This window comes from Phyllostomus discolor, chromosome 1 (assembly GCF_004126475.2).
Source record: "Phyllostomus discolor isolate MPI-MPIP mPhyDis1 chromosome 1, mPhyDis1.pri.v3, whole genome shotgun sequence".
NCBI classification, from domain to species: Eukaryota; Metazoa; Chordata; class Mammalia; order Chiroptera; family Phyllostomidae; genus Phyllostomus; species Phyllostomus discolor.
The window spans coordinates 96,923,328-96,932,690 of NC_040903.2; positions in this window are offsets into that span (position 1 = coordinate 96,923,328).

Consider the following 9,363-nt stretch of genomic DNA (forward strand, 5'->3'; position numbering starts at 1 on the left):
CAGCCATCACCATCGTCAATTTTAAAATATTTCATCACCATAAAAAGAAGCCTTGTAGCCTGTAATCATCACTCTTATTCCTCTAATTCCTTCCAGCTCTAGGCAACCACTAATTTATGTTCATGTCCATAGACTTGCCTATTTTCAAAATTTCTTATAAATTTGATTACATAAAATCTAATCTTTTGTGACTGGTTTCCTTAATTTAGAGTAATGTTTTCAATGTTCAGTCACATTACAGCTTGTCCTAGTACTCCATTCCTTTTTATGGCTGAATAATATTCCACTGTATAAGTAATACCATATTTTGTATATCCATTTATCAGTTGATGGAAATTTAGATTTTCTGTTTTTGGTTATTATGAATACTTCAGCTATGAACATTCATACACAAGGGTTTTTTTTTTTGAACATATGTTTTCATTTCTCTCTCTTGGGCATTTACCTGGGGGTGGAATTGTTAGACTATGTGGTCACTCAATTTTCACATTTTGAAGAACCACTATACTGTTTTCCAAATTGGTTGCATCATTTTACAATACAACTAGCAGTGGTATTGCCAAAGTTTTCACATCTTTGTCAACACTTGTTATTGTCAGTCTTTTTTTTTTGTTTTGTTTAGCCATGCTAGTATGTATAAAAAGGTATTTCATTGTGGTTTTGACCTGAATTTCCCTGATAGCTATTGATGTTGAGCATCTTTTCATATATTTTGGGCTATTAGGACATCTTTTTTGGAGATATATCTATTCAAATCCTTTGTTCCTGCTTTAATTAAATTATATATTTTTTATGTTTGAGTTTTAAATGTTCTTTATATGTTCTAGGTATATAGTCCTTATCAGATCTCTAGTTTGTATGAAAACAAATATATTATGATAAACATACATTTATACATTCATCAGATAAACATTTGGATTATTTATACATTTTGATATTATTAATAATATTGCCACAAATATGCATGCATATGTTTTATGTGGAATATATTTCATTTTTCTTGGGTATATACATGGGAGTAGAATTGTTGGGTCATATGGTAACCCTACATTTAACAATTGAGGAACTGCCTGTTTTTTTCAAATAGCTATGGAATTTTACATTCTCACCAGCAGTGAATGAATGTTTTTCTAAGTCCTTGCAAACACTTGCTATTGTCTTTTCCATTATTATTACCCTTGTGAGTGTGAAGTGATATTTCATTGTGGTTTTGATTAGTATTTCTAATCAAATGGCAAATGATGTTGAGCATCTTTTCATGTGTTTATATTAGTATATCTTCATTGGAGACATGTCTATTCATATTGCATTCACTTTTACAATAGTCTGCCTACCCAAAATGAACTAAACCCCTCCTTACTGGTTCAATTTTAGATTTACCGCCTGAGACCACAGATGGGCACTGAACATTGATTCATAAATTCAACAAAATCATTTTCAAAATTCCTTTAATTTTTTTCATAAAAATTGACAAGGTAATTTTACAAATTATATGGAAATACAAAGGAGTGAAATGTTCAAAACAATTTTGAAAGAGAAGAACTAATTTGGTGGACTAAAATGACCTGATTTCAATATTTATTACCATGCTACCAGTTATTAAGAAAGTCTGTTATTTGATAAAATATATAAATCAATGAAAAACAATAGAGTATATAGAAATAGATCAACGCATATATGTACTACTGATTTTTGGCAAAAGTGCAAAGACAATTGAGTGGGGAAAGGATAGACTTTTTAACAAATAGCGCTGGAGTAATTGGGTATCTGCCTCTTCCCCAAATATTTATATTTTGAAAAAAATACAAAAATTAACTCAATATATATTATTGATTTAAATGTAAAACTTAAAACTATAAGACATCTAGAACAAAACTTGGGTTAGGCAAAAATTTCTTAGTGATGATACTAAAAGTATGATTCAAAGAGAAAAACTGTTAAAAAATTCACCAAAATTTAAAAAAACAACTCTGCTCTTTGAAAAACCTTATTAAAGTAATAAAAAGACAACTCATAAGTGTGAACAAAATATTTAGAATTCATTTAATACATATAAGACTAGAATCATTTAAAAATTTTAAGGACTGTCAAACATAGTATGAAAACAGAACTTATATTTTTGAAATGGTGAAGTAATTCAAATGACACTTTACAAGAAGCCCATGAAACAATATTCTACATTAGTAGAATGCAAATTGCAAATCACATTGATATACCACTATAAACCTATTTGAATGACTACATTTAAGAAAACTAAGTCAAGTATTGGTGAAAATGAGAAACATTTTGAAATTTTATACACTGCTTGTGGAAATGTAAAATAGTATAATCAATTTGGAAAACAGATGGTGGTGAATTTTTAAAAAGTTAAAAAGTAGTTTACTTGTTCTAAAGTTAAACTTCCTACTACCATATTAGTCAACCATTCCACTCCTGAGTATCTATTTGAGACACAGGAAAGCACATGTCCATACAAAGATGTGTATATGCATAAGGACAACAGCTTTATTTGGCATGTCTCAGAATTAGAAAATGCCCAAATTCATCAAGTGAATGGATTCAGAAATTGTGATATATTTGTGCAATTGATTTCTCATCAGCTATAAAGAGAAACTATTTTACACAAAAGTGAATGCATATTTCAAAGTAATCATACTGAGTGATAGAATCCAGAACCCCAAAATTCATCTGTATGTTTCCATTTATACAAATTCTATCAAATACAAATTAATCTTGAGAGAGGAAGAAGATGGTGTAATATTTGCTTAAAATTTGGCATATATTGTTCCTCTTTTCCCTCCAAAATTTTAAATGTATAAGCACATGGATTTGAATAACTCTGGATGCAATTAAGACAGAAATTTATTTAGCCAGTACTATCAAGATTCTAAATGTCAAGTTATCGGACAATTTTTTTCAAAATATTTTTCCCAATCAGTAGTGCTTGAATGGTACCATCCCAGAACATTCAGAGCTTTTATAATTCTTTTATACCACTTCTCAAGTTTTCAGCAAGTTTATATTAGTAGTATATAAGTGGAAGGGATAATAAAGGAGGTCATGTTTTAGAATTAAAATGATAAAACAGGAATTTGAGCTCTTTGAAATTTAAAACAGATGGGGAAAAGAATGAAAATACACCCGTAAATATATTCCCCAGTCAAAAGCCGTCAATCAGCCCATAAGGATGCATGAAAGTCGATGTGATTTCTAGTATTCCAGCATCTACTTTAACTACTGGTTGAAACAGGCAAACATTGTTATTTCCATAATGATGATTATTAAATGTTGGCATCACCATAAGGCAAAGTATTGGATCAATGAACAGGTACACACAGGAGACATATTTTAAAGATTACTTCTCTGTAACGTGCAACCAGTTTATAAGCTTGAAACTGCAAAATGACTTGTTCAGCATCCAGTAATATTCAGCTTGTAAAAAATAAAAAACAACATATGGTTGTTGAAATCAGCCATTTAAAGTAGCATGGAGTGAATGAGTGAGACATATATTAGTTTTTTATGAATATAGTAATGCTTATACATTTGTCATATTTTTCACTGAATTTAATGCTGTGCTACTAGGTTAGACCTTAGTCTTTTCCTATTTTGTGACACAAGTGTTAGAAGCACATTCCTAATGACTCTTTAGAGAAACAGAAAATAGAAAGAACAAAAACTAAGTAACTACCAAAAATAAAATGAATATTGAAATGTCCCTACAATGAGAAAAAATCACTTACAATGGCAAAAACATACCAATGTAATAAACATTAAGTGTTAAAGAACCCTTACAAGGTTTCTGTTTCAATAACAATAATTCTATCTGAGAATTTCATACAAAAGAGATAAGGAAAATATCTTAAGTAGATTAAAAGTAATATTAGAAGTTATGAACTTGATATTTGAAAACACGGGCATTTTTAAGACTAAAATGATCTTTTCACCTAGCCAATTAAGCATTATCTGTTTTCACCATAGATTCGCACTATACTTCTTATGAGACTGATTATGTACTAGAGACTGAATAATAATTCTGCTTCAATCTCCAAGTTTCTAATTCTTTCTCCATGATTTAACAATGTGGCTTTTCTTTCATACTCAAAGTGCTTGCCTTACTCCCTATTTTCTCTCCAGAGCCTCTGCCTTCTCCCTCTCCACTCAGAATTCCTATTTCACTTACTTATATGAGATACCTTAATACATAATTTGTCATTTTGATCTCCTCAATTTCATATACAAGTTTTATCTTCTCTGAGCCCATGAATGTGAAGACACAGGCTATGGATATATTCATTCTTGTTTTTCTCCACAGTAACTTGTTTAACAGCTGAAGCTCAGGAGTTAGTCAAATACAGATAAAAGAGAATATATAGGAAAAGACCTGTGTTCTTCAACAGTAATGTGAAATGGACAAGTAACAATTCCAATTTCATTTTCTTAAAACTATCTTAAAACCCATTTCTGAACCATATCCTTGAAAATATGATCCTTTACTAGAGGATGGCTAAAACTGATTTCTAAAATTTAAGATGAGACAAAAATGTCCCTAAGATGTAGAGATGTTTATGCAAAGTAGTGCAGATAAAAATACTCTAATTTCAAAGCTATGTTTTATGTGTAATAATGTATAAACTTATGTGTTTGAAAGTACATGATCTTCCCTAGCCCAACCAAAATTCTGAACACTGTGTATTGTAAACATGAAGTTGAACCACAACCTAAAGCAAGTAATAATAGACTTTGCATAAACAATCAATTTGTGAAAGCTAACTTTTTTGTGTGAAATAATATGAAATATTCCTTGTATTGCATGTGGAGTTTTACTCCTGCAGAATTCTTCTTTAGAACCCCAGCTTTCAATATTATCATGTGTGTTTATAAACATATATGTATTTGTTATTGACTATATCTATCTATATCTATATCTATTTATATATTTATATCTAATCTATATACATCATGGTCCAGATCCAGGTCATTAACATATATTTTCATGAGTTCATGTCTTTATATGAATAAAACAAGTTTTACAAAACAACATTACCCCTAATTACATGAACTGAGCACTGATGTATTCTTTACTTTATTGGACTATACTGCTTTTAAAGTGGTGACTAAATAATACCTGTTTATATGATGTGGAGTGGGATAGAAATGAGATATCATGGAAAACATATTTCTTTTTTGAAATACACAAGTGCAAACATGCATTTAGTTTCCAGTGCTTTAAATACCATATTTATTATAGACAATAGGGAAAAGAAAAAATTGAGAAAATAAATTCTCTCAATAGAGAAATTGTGTGTTAGAACCCTAAAGATTGTATCAATCTCAAAGTAGAAAACTGTGTTTCCGTTAAGTAATCTTCATAGTATAAATTTCCTATCAGTGTACTAATACACACAAACATTTAGGATGGGAATATAAAATATTATAAAAGAGCTTTTGCAAATGAAACATATAAAATGTGTAAACAAACATTTATACATAATGTTTCTTTACTTCAAATACTGTAAGTTTCAAAATACAATTAAAAGAATTTTGCCCTGGCTGGTGCAGCTCAGTGAACTGAGTGCTGGCCTGCAAACCAAACAGTTGCTGGTTCGATTCCCAGGCAGGGATGTGGGCCAGGTTTCCAGTAGGGAGCATGCGAGAGGCAACCACACATTGATGTTTCTCTCCCTTTTGTTCTCTTTCCCTTCTCTCTAAAAATAAATAAATAACATCTTTTTAAAAAAAATTTCACATCTATTGTATTGCACATTTGAAAACAACTGCTATAAATGGAGGCTGAGCTAGATGTGTTGTATTTGCCATATAAATGCCATAAACTATGTTGATGTTGATGATACAGTTTTCTTATATAGTAAAAAAAAAAAATAATAAAACACTGAATAAATTCTAAGCAAAATTCAGTCTTCCTTTGATTTACATAATAGTTACATTCCTGCACTACAAAATTGCAGTTTATAAATTCATCAAAATGTTTAAAACACAGTTAGCACTAAGCTAAGGAAATTATAAACTGATTACCAAGTACTACATGAGTATCTTCTAGGTTGTAATGTTGCTGTAGATGCCCAGAAGGAATTTTTCTTCTTTTGTGGTTAGGGACTCTCCTGAACATCACTTAACCACTAACATCTCCAGCTCCCATCAACTAAATAAGCATGCTCCCCCTAAGTATTGTAAAAGTATAAAAAGAATAACTGGAAATTTCTGACAATGTCCTTTCCAACATAGTAATGGCCCAGAGAAGCACAATTCTTGGACTACGTTTATCAACAATCCTTTACACTCCTCGACCTCTAATCATAAGTATTAAGAGTCACAAAGTATATAAAAGGAGAATGTCAACAAGAAGATTCATAGATTAAAACATTTTTATGAAATTGGGAGGAGGACTTGTTATTTGGTTTAGACAATACATAGGCTTTACACAGTTAAGAAAAATAACTGTAGATATAACAAAGATGTGAGAAAAATCTCGAATGTGATTCTAAAAATAAATAACCAAATAGAGACAAAGGAAAATTCTAAAAAATATAAAATAAAAATAAGGTTTAAAATAGGATAGGGCCTGATTATCTGTGACCTTAAATTGATATTGGGTAAAGGATTTCTTCTGAAAAACAGATGTCTCAATGTATCCATTTACTCTTACTGTTAAACCAACATTAAAATGGCTATGAATATTTTCAGTGTGTGTGTGTACATACACACACATGTATACATATACCAGGCCAAATGAGAGAACAACTGATGATGAGTTTAAACACTGTTTACAAGGGTATTATCTTATTGGAAATATGACTATTAATATAATTAAAGGCAAATGGGGACAACTATACTTGAACAACAGTTAAACAAACTGAAAAAAATAAAGACAAGGAAGCTACAACTTGTGTATGTGTAGAAGGTAGAAATAATCCAAACAATAGAAATGAACTAAGAGAATAACAATCACAACACATCTATAATATTCCGAAGTAAAAATATTGCTATAAAATCCTTTAAATAAACTCTTCCATATGACTCATGAGTTGAAAAAAAGGGAAATTAGAAAGCATTTTGAACCAAGTGAAAAATATCATTTGTGGGATCTTGCTAAAGCAGTACTTAGAGAAGTTTTTAGCAGTAAAAAACTTAATACATCTGAAAAAAGATTAGTCTCAAATCGATAGCTTGAGTTTATACCTTAAGAAACAATTCAATCCTGATAAAATCTTCCAGAAAAATGAGGAATAAAAAGCAATTTCCTTAATGCCATAAAGGGCATAATAACTCAATGTTATTAAGATGTCAAGTCTTAATGAAAAACCTACAGCTAACATCAATTTTGTGGGGGAAAGACTGCTGTTTTACCTTTAAAATCAAGAATATGGAAAAAATGATACCTGCTCTCATAACTTCTTATTCACTGTTCTATTTGAGGTTCTAACCAATACGATAAGGTATGACAAAGTATAAGGCCCCAAGAGTGGAAAAGTAAATCTGTCTTTATTTTAGATGAAACAAATGTCTGTATAGAGTATCCAATGGAACAAAGACACATACAAACTTCTTGAGTGCAGCAAGTTACAGGAGGCTAAAATCTGAGATGTATGGAAGAAGGTGTAGCTAAGAAGCTGCAATTTTCCCTGCAGACTCTCAGAGGCATCAAGCTCTTAGAAGCTCCAAAGCTGATCTGGGCAGTATGAGACAATGGGTGTATTTAGAATCTTACGTGATGAATTGATCCCTTTAATTCTAGTTTCACATCTCCATGAGCAGTATACCTGGATGCTAGAATCTGAACACAAGACTAAAAAGTGCTCCAAAGGAATTGAATAAATAATCCTAGAGAAATAGGCCAGTTTGTGAGTTCCTGACCCTTCATAGTGAATAACACCACAGTTTCCCATCTCCCAACATAATGATCACCTGCCCCTATCACCCCTCACCACAGTTGTGAGGACCACAGATTGACAAAGCTTTTTTCCTACATACTCATGGACCCCAATCAGAATTTTTATACTATAATTTAAAATCTAAATGAAAAATTAAGGATTTGCCACACATTTGGAGTAAGCCACCTATTCAAGGGACTAAACCATAAAAAAAAAACACATGAATAAAACATATCAAATGTAGATAAATAAATTTTACCTACAAATTCTCTGCTTATTAACGTTAGGGAAATCAAAAGGCTATCATCAATGTGCTGTTCAAATGGACCTTTCAGAGAGCAAAAGATTTTAGAGAAAAAATTTGTAAGTGCTAAAGTAAAGGTATAGAAAAATTATATATGAAGGCATAGGAAGTAAAGTTAAGGGACCCTGAAAAACAGAGATACAAACATAAATAATAAGAGATAAGATGAGAGAAAGGAAATCATTCTAAAAGTTTAAATATCCTATTAATAGAAGTTTCATTAAAAGGAAATAGAATTATGATGGCGAAGATATTACAAAACATGTAATTCAAGACACTTAACAGGAAAGATTCACACAAATATTCAAAATAGTCATCAGACATACAACTCAATTAATAAAAAATAACTCATGTAAGATATAGAGCTGTAAAAGTTTACAACACTAAAAACATAAAGATGACACTAAGGCTTTCAAAAGATTATTCAACAAGGTCTTTTATGAAGGCATGAGGAAAAGCCTAGCATTAGACTTTTCACTAGCAAACTAGATGACACACAGCACAGGGCAAATCCTTATAAAATTATGAGGAATAATATTGACTTTGTGCCACCAGAAGCAAAACTCTATAACCTATTTTGGGAGGTTGCTTTAAGCTGTGTTCCACCAAAATAAATGACTTAACCAAGAAAGAAGACACTAGGATGCAGACAGACACCGGCCCGCAGTGTCTGCATCACTATGGATGAAATAAGACATTCACACAGACTACTGAGTCTGGTGGAGGAAAAGGGACAGTGTGGCTTTTCTCTCAAGGGGAGCAAAAGCCTCAGCCTCCACCATGACAGGCCTTTATTGCTTTTCTGGTCACATTACATGATGGTCCTCATTTATTATGCACAGGTTCCCTTTAGGTGGTTACCTTTTACAGCAAACAAAGGAGCCAGTGCTGCTAATCACATCACAGAAAAGGGATATTTGCAAATGAAAAGGCAAAAGTAGTTGAACCAATTACACGGGTCCTTGGAAGGTTTAGCATGGTTTATAGGAAGTTATTTTGCAGTAAATGTTTGCCACTGGGAACTGGGCCCATGCTACGCAGAATGGTCTCCTACAAAACTAAACCAAGGTCCCCCTCTCAATTTGTTACACAGTTGCAGTTGGATGGTTGTTGATCCTGGGTTCATTTAAAGGTGTCTGCACTCACTCCCAAGTCTGGCACTTGAGT